This window comes from Callithrix jacchus, chromosome 8, assembly GCF_049354715.1.
Source record: "Callithrix jacchus isolate 240 chromosome 8, calJac240_pri, whole genome shotgun sequence".
Classification (NCBI taxonomy): domain Eukaryota; kingdom Metazoa; phylum Chordata; class Mammalia; order Primates; family Cebidae; genus Callithrix; species Callithrix jacchus.
The window spans coordinates 79,128,080-79,136,617 of NC_133509.1; the positions used below are offsets into that span (position 1 = coordinate 79,128,080).

General features: G+C 43.3%; 1 pseudogene; it reads right to left on the reverse strand.

Moving 5' to 3' along the window:
- Positions 1-272: 272 nt before the first annotated feature.
- LOC128928956 (keratin, type II cytoskeletal 8 pseudogene) lies at positions 273-7,712 on the reverse strand (annotated as a pseudogene).
- Positions 7,713-8,538: the final 826 nt, after the last annotated feature.

Sequence of the window (8,538 nt, forward strand, 5' to 3'; positions counted from 1 at the left end):
AAAGGAGCAGAAGTATAAGGGAGGAAGAGACTTTACAAAGTGCCCAGCATTACATCAAAGCTCAGTCCTCCGGTAGAGGGCTAAATCAAATGCTTTCGAGTAAAGCTAATATGTGAAACCTTCATTTAACAAAAGTGCAAAATTGAAAGAAAAAAGCTAGAAAAGAATCAAAAGTTAAACACAGAGAGTAGAGGGAGGAATAATGAGGGGGCATACGCCACTCAAAAGTAGTGGCTGTCAATATAAGACATGACTTAGTAGCTCCCTCTTTTTTTTTTTTTTTTTCTGAGCTAGCTGAGATTTTATTTTGGACCAAAAAAAAAAAAAGCAATTGAATTGTTTTGCAACTGGCGGCATGGGCAAGGGGGGTCCCCAGGCAGTAAACTCCCCGCCGGTGGGCTGAGGGCTAGGGCTGAGCGTCAGGTGGGTCTCCTGTTCCCTGCGCTCCCCTGCACAGCAACCTCCCTCCTGGGCTCTGGGGCAGCCTCAGGAGGGGCAGGCTGGGAGGGGCTGTTGCAGCTGTTCACTTGGGCAGGATGTCAGAGGACTCGGACACCAGCCTCCCATCGCGGATCTCAATCTTCTTCACACCCACAGCCTTGGTGGAGCTGGTGCGGCTGATGGAGCTGGAGCCCGTGACAGAGCCAAAGCTGGAGCCCAGGCCGTAGCTGAGGCCAGGGCTTGTGAGGCCCCCATAGGCAGAGCTCAGACCACCTGCATAGCCGCTGGTGGTCTTCGTGTGGATACTCATGTTCTGCATCCCGGACTCCAGCCGGCTCTCCTCGCCCTCCAGTAGCTTGCGGTAGGTGGAGATCTCGATGTCCAGGGCCAGTTTGACATTCATCAGCTCCTGGTACTCACGCAGCTGCTTTGCCATGTCCTGCTTGGCCCGCTGCAGGGCGGACTCCAGCTCCTGCTGCTTGGTATGAGCATCCTTGCGTGCCTGCTCCCCGCAATGCTTAGCATCGCTAATGGCGGCCTCCAGGGAAGCCATCTGGCCTTTGAGGCCCTCGATCTCAGCCTGGAGCTGGCTGATGTTCCGGTTCATCTCGGAGATCTCAGTCCTCGTACGCCGCAGGTCATCCCCGTGCTTCCCAGCCAGCATCTGCAACTCCTCATACTTGATCTGGTATATGCTCTCCGCCTCAGCCCGGCTGCGGTTGGCGATCTCCTCGTACTGCGCCTTGACCTTGGCAATGATGCTGTCCATGTCCAGAGAGCGGCTGTTGTCCATGGACAGCACCACAGACGTGTCGGAGATCTGGGACTGCAACTCCTAGATCTCCTCTTCATACAGCTGCCTCCCTCTTAAGAAGAGATTAAACTTTGCCTCCTCTCAAACCATGGAGAGAATGACATTCCCCTACCTCCATTCTCTGTCCTGTTCTTTTCTCCTCCTCATTCCACATCATTTCTAAGCTACAAGTCCCCCACATTTCCACCTGCAACACATTCAAGCACCACATTTTTTAAAGGGTAGTAACCTTCACATTCACTTACTAAGTGCTTGAAGTATCCCAACACCAACCAACCAACATAAAAAATACTAACGCCATGTAAGATGTTGGTGGGAAGAGAGGGTAGTCTGTATTTACAACAGTTCCTAGACAAGTGGGGCTAAGTAAATATTTACCAAATTCACTTTAATTTGTTTGCTCTCTCATACACATACCCCCACAATGCCCACTTGGCCGGAATAATGTTTTGAATTACTGATCTGCTACTACTTTTTCTTCCTGTACTTTTCTCTTTGTTCTCTCCTGAATTCAAGCAGGCAACTAGACTGTGCCCTTTACTAGAGATAAATATGGAACAAAAAGGAAAGTAGCTTACAATTTTTCTATTATCTTCCAAAGCCTGATCTCGGGAGTTTTATAGAGGGGATTAAAAGTAGAGGATCCCCAAACATTGACAGTGTTTCTGACAGTCAGAAATGTAAAAAAGAAAAAGATTTCCTCCCTGGGGTTAAAAACACAACGGATTTCTTCCAGGTGAAGAAAAGAGAGACAGAGAGAGGGAAATGAAGAAAGAGAGAAAATTCTGTGGGTCTACAAAATATGGAGGGCCAACAACTAAAACCAACAGGTTAGGCAGCAAAGCCCCCGAGAAGTAAGAACCATGTACAGTAGGGAGGCAGACAGGAACATAGAGAGACTTGCTGAAGATCATGGAGGCTCATCTAAGGCTCCGGACTGACAAGCCCTGTAAACAAGGATGATAAATATCTCATTGACAAGCAAGGTAAGAAAAGGCTGCGGATCCTGGAGGCTCACTCCTTCCTACCCTCTGTGATGTGGCTGGAACTATGGCAGACACTGGAGGACTCTCTCTGTCTCTCTACTTTGAAGTGAACTCCTGCTCTCCTTCTTCTTGGATAAGACACTTTGTCTATATCTGCAAATCCTCTCTGCACTCCAGGATTAAATCTTGAGGAACTAAGTGAAAGGAAATGTTAGGCATGTGACTTTCTGCTGATTGTTCTGCTACATCCATCCCCTGAGACTGTAAACACAAAAGAGCATATTATCCATTTGACACCTTGGAAAGAAAAATGGAAAATATAAGAAGAATAAAAGATAAATATCTCCTGTGTTATCTCAGCCATATTCTTTTCTAAATAAATATCTTACGTCTTTCCACATCAAATGTGCTTTTCCTAAATGTTACTCCTGCCAGCTCCAGTAATCTAAGCCTCTGCTTCCTGCATCCTCAGTATCTGGGGTAGGGGAATATCTGCTCCAGGCTCCCTAAGATCAGGTAGGTGAGTCTAATGTAGCACACTTCTCTCCTTTCGAGAATGTGTATGCATATGTGTGTGTGTGTGTGTGTGTGTGTGTGTGTTGGGGATGGAGAGGGGACCCTGTGACCCCTACTCTGGAGATTCTTCTCCCTGCCAGTACTGATTCCATACAACAGAGAGTTCAGTCACAGGTAATGGAGGCCAAGATCCTGACTGCATATTCCTCTCATGGATAAATTAAGCACTGAGCAGCTATCTTTGGCAAAAGCCTGTTCAGATTGGTCAGAGACGGGGAGCTGATTCCCGAACTCAAGTATCTTCTTTACCACTGGGGCCATCTTCCCCTCTACTTTTGCCTCTATGATGTGGTAGAGTGGTAATAAATAAATGAAGAAAATCTTCCCCTATCTAACCTCACCACCCTACTAAAAATGCTGGAGGTCTCTGTAGGAAGTAATCCCCTTAGGTTCATTTGGAATCTCACCGGGTGTCAGAGGAGGAAATTCCTGACTAATTCAGATTCCTTCAAAGTCCAAAATATACCCATTTCTTCAATGCCTGCCTTAATAGAAAAATTATCCATCTTCTCCAGTGTCTCTTATAACAAATCTCATGCAATTAAATGTATGATTAACATTAAATTCACCCACTATTAAGTTCAAAAGACATCAGAATCATAAATATGCTATCTAGAGTGTTTAGTTGTCATTAATCTTTATGATTATAAAGGAAAAATATTCTTAAGTGATATTTTAGACTCAGACTGCCAGATAGTTTCAAACTAGTGCTTTAAAGTCAAAAAAGTCTGATTTAGAGCTAAAGCTGAAAAGGCGGAAAAAAGAAAAAGGAAAATCTTCCTCAGACATTCCCCAACCTTCTCTCCCCAAGCTTCTACTTTAATTGCAAACACTGCTGTGAGAACTATCAATTTTAAACTTTCTTTCTCAACCAAAAACACTTTTAAGCCAAAGTAAAGTTAACTCAAGGGAGGGGGGGAAAGGTTAAAAACATTCCTTCTAATATTAAGAGTCGTGTTGAGGACATACTTTCAAAACAACTCCTACCCAAATTCACTTGTCTCAACCAACAGAAAAAAAAATAACGTTTGATTCTGAAGTGCTACAAGCAAAATGCACTTCCTCTCATGTTTCTTGTTTGTATGTGTGCACACATACCCTGCCTTATACCAGCACAAATGTGGAGACGTTCCACAAAAATTTATTCAGTTCAAGTCCACAAAATGTAGTAAAACCAAATTCCAAAATAGGAATAAATTGAGGGGAAAAGAAACATGAAAGTAAGAAATATAAGATGGATCCATGAATGAGATTAGCCTTAAAAGAAAAAAAGGCATATCAAAAGCCTGTTCATTTGTAAAAAATAAGCCAAACATTGGGAATTATAAAAGTCACACCAAATGGGAAAGCATGAACAATTACTGTACATGTTTCTCAGTGTTCAGAAGATGAAATGCACCAATTCCACAGAAGAACAAAAAAGATACTTTCATGTAGAGCTGAGAGATAGTAAATTGTGTGAGATAGTAAACAGCACCGTTAACAGCAGCCTAAGAATAGACTTGGCAATGTGTCGCATAGGACTATTTCCTTTAACACCTTCAATGTAGTCCAGTGATGTAATATCAAAGTGTAACTTAGCAAAAGCATTCCTACAGGGGCGACCAGAAACAGAATGAGGTTCCTGGCTCTCTGCTTACCTGGTATGAGCCAGTGACTGATTTTTGGAATAAACAGTAAATTGTTTGGCCAAACCTGCATATATACTCTTCCTCTCAACCAAGTTTTCACTAGGTATTGAGCAACGGTGAGCTCAGATAATGCCTCTTTCAAGTACCCATATTGTTATTTTTCTATGTTACAGGCTAAATACAGCTCCTTCTGCTTTAACAGCCAGTCTCCTAATGGAATTGAGGTGCTTAAAGCAGACTTGACCCGAAGGCAATGCCACATCTGCACAGATGCTGCCAAAGGAGTAGCTAAGTGACCTCTGTTTCAACCAGGAGTATTGGAGCCTCTAATGATATCATAACTAAATTATCCTACAGCAAAGTTGAACTATCATCTTTATTTATAAGTTTGAAGAAAACAAAATCCTTTTAGAAATATAAACATATATAAAAAGGAGGAGGAAGGGGGAAGATGGCACTATAGGAGCAACTCAGGATTGCAGCTCTCAGTGAAAGCACAGAGGGTGAGTGTACACTGCATTTACAGATGGATCTTTATTTCCCACAGACCAGGAAATTCCCAGCTGTAGGAGTCCCACGGGATACCAGCACAGCTGTTTCAGCTGGCGCGGCCATTTTGGCTGGAGCCGCAGCGCAGTGGCACTCCGTGCAAAATACACTGGTCTGGTTGCCCTGTTAAACCAGCAATTTGAGATTTGGGAAGGCAATTTAGCACATTTGTCTGATTAAACGGGACTTAAACAGTAAGCCAGGACATGAGATTCCTGGGCAGTGATGTTTGAGCCGGCGCAGTGGGTCACTGCATGGGAAATCAAACAGACCCTGGTGCCCTTTCAGCAGGCGACGAAAACACCTGGGAGAGAGTCAACCATTCAACTTAAAAAAAAAACAAAAGGGCTCTGGGGCAGGGAGCCAGTGGATCAGGCTTGGCGGGTCCCACCCCCACAAAAACAAAGAAGACAGCCATTGGAAACGCTTGGGGTTGAGAGTTTCACAGCAAGCACAGCTGAACCCAGGACAGTGCAGCTCGGTGGGGGAGGGGCGTCTGCCATTACCGAGGCATTCTGCCCCTATGGAGGTACTCTCCAATTGCTGACATAGCCTGCCATTGGTGAGGCAACCCGCCATAACAGAGAGAGTATGCCAATACAGAGGTGGGCAACAATCACCATGCTAGTTCCAACCACACCCATAGAAACAGGACTACAAGGAAATACACTTGGCAGCAGGGCAGAGCCCATGGCAACAGGGCAGAGCCATAGCAGCAGGGCGAAGCCCATGGCAGAAGGGCAGAGCCTCAGCAGGTAGGTAGTGACTAGACTGCCTCTTGCTGGGCAGGACAGTGCAATGAATACTCATAAATAAAGCCCTAACCCCCCGAGACAGAGCACCTGAGGAAAAAAAAGGGGCTTTATGAGGACTTAAACATACCTGCCTAGCAGCGCTGAATGAACAACGGAGCTCACAGCTCAGCACTTGAGCTCCTATAAAGTACAGACCGTCTCCTCAAGCAGCTCCCTGACCCCTGTATATCCAAAGAGTCACCTCAAAAAGGACTGATCAGACTGACATTTGGCGGGCATCATTCTGGGACAAAGATAGCAGAAGAAGAAACTGGTAGCATCCCTCACTGTTCCGCAGCTGCTACAGGTATACCCCAGGCAAGCAATGCCTGGAGTGGACCTCAGCAGTCCTACAGCAGAGGGGCTAGACTGTTAGAAGAAAAACTAAGAAACAGAAATAATTCATCATCAACAATCTGGGTGTCCACTCAGAGACCCAATTGAAAAGTCAGCAACTACTCAGACGACAGGAGGATAAATCCACAAAGATGGGACGAAACCAGCACAAAAAAGGAGGAAAACACCCGAAACTGAAACACCTCGCCTCCTACAAAGGACCACAATCCCTCACAAGCAAGGAACAAAGCTGGACAAAGAATGAGTGTGATGAAAGGTCAGAATCAGACTTCAGAAGGTGGGTAAACTTGTGTGAGCTAAAAGAACATGCCCTAACTCAATGTAAAGAAATTAAGAACCTTGAAAAAATATTTGAGGAAATGATAACAAGAATGGACAATGTAGAGAGAAATGAGAGTGAATTGATGGAGCTAAAAATCACAACAAGAGAACTTGGTGAAGCGTGCACAAGTCTCAACAGCGGAATTAACCAAGCAGAAGAAAGGATATCAGAGGTCGAAGATCAACTCAATGAAATAAAATGAGAAGCCAAGATTAGAGAAAAAAGTGCAAAAAAGAATGAACAAAGTCTACAAGAAATGTGGGACTATGTGAAGAGACTTAATCTACATTTGATAGGTGTACCTGAATGTGATGAAGAGAATGAAGCCAAGCTGGAAAATACTCTTCAGGATATTATCCAGGAAAATTTCCCCAACCTAGCAAGGCAGGCCATATTCAAGTCCAGGAAATACAGAGAACACCACAAAGATATTCTGCATGAACAGCAAACCCAAGGCACATAATCAACAGATTCACCAGGGTTGAAATGAGGAGAAAATGCTAAGGGCAGCCAGAGAGAAAGGTCGAGTCACCCACAAAGGGAAGCCCATCAGACTCACAGCAGATCTCTTGGCAGAAATCCTACAAGCCAGAAGAGAGTGGGGGCCAATATTCAACATCCTTAAAGAAGAAACTTTCAACCCAGAATTTCATATCCAGCCTAACTGAGCTTCATAAGTGAAGGAAAAATAAAATCCTTTGCAAACAAGCAAGTACTCAGAGATTTTGTCACCACCAGGCCTGCTTTACAAGAGCTCCTGAAAGAGGCACTACACATAGAAAGGAATAACCAGTACCAGGCATTCCAAAAACATACCAAATGCGAAAAAGCATAAACAAAATGAAGAATCTGCATCAACTAATGGGCAAAACAGCCAGCTAGCATCAAAATGGCAGTATCAAATTCACACATAACAATATTAACCCTAAATGTAAATGGGCTAAATGCATCAATCAAAAGACATAGACTGGCAAATTGGATAAAAAACTAAAACCCATCAGTGTGCTCTATCCAGGAAACCCATCACACATGCAAACATACATAAAGGCTCAAAATAAAGGGATGGAGTAAGATTTACCAAGCAAATGGAGAGCAAAAAAAGCAGGAGTTGCAATTCTCGTCTCTGATAAAATAGACTTTAAAGCAACAAAGATCAAAAGAGACAAAGAAGGACATTACATAATGGTAAAAGGATCGATACAACAAGAAGAGCTAATGATCCTAAATATATATGGACCCAATACAGGAGCACCCAGATACATAAGGCAAGTTCTTAAAGACTTACAAAGAGACTTAGACTCCCACACAATAATAGTGGGAGACTTTAACACTCCACGGTCAATATTAGACAGATCGACCAGACAAAAAATTAACAAGGATATTCAGGACTTGAACTCAGACCTGGAATGAGCAAATCTGATAGACATTTACAGAACTCTCCACCCCAAATCCACAGAATATACATTCTTCTCAGCACCACATCACACCTACTCTAAAATTGACAACATAATTGGAAGTAAATCACTCTTCAGCAAATGCAAAACAACTGAAATCATAAGAAACAGTCTCTCAGACCACAGTGCAATCAAGTTAGAACTCAGAATTCAGAACCTAAGTCAGAACCACACAGCTTCATGGAAACTGAACAACTAGCTCTTGAATGTTGACTGGATAAACAATGAAATGAAGGTAGAAATAAAGTAGTTCTTCGAAACTTATGAGAAAAAAGACACAACATACCAGAATCTCTGGGACACATTTAAAGCAGTCTCTAGAGGAAAATATATAGCAATAAGTGCCCACATGAGAAGAGTGGAGAGTTCCAAAATTGACACCCTATCATCAAAATTGAAAGAGCTAGAGGAGCAAGATCAAAAAAACTCAAAACCTAGCAGAAGACAAGAAATAACTAAGATCAGAGCAAAACTGAAGGAGATAGAGACACGAAAAACCCTTCAAATAATCAATAAATCCAAGAGCTGGTTTTTTGAAAAGATCGACAAAATAGACAGACCACTAGCCAGACTGATCAAAAAGATAAGAGAAAATAACCAAATAACACAATAAA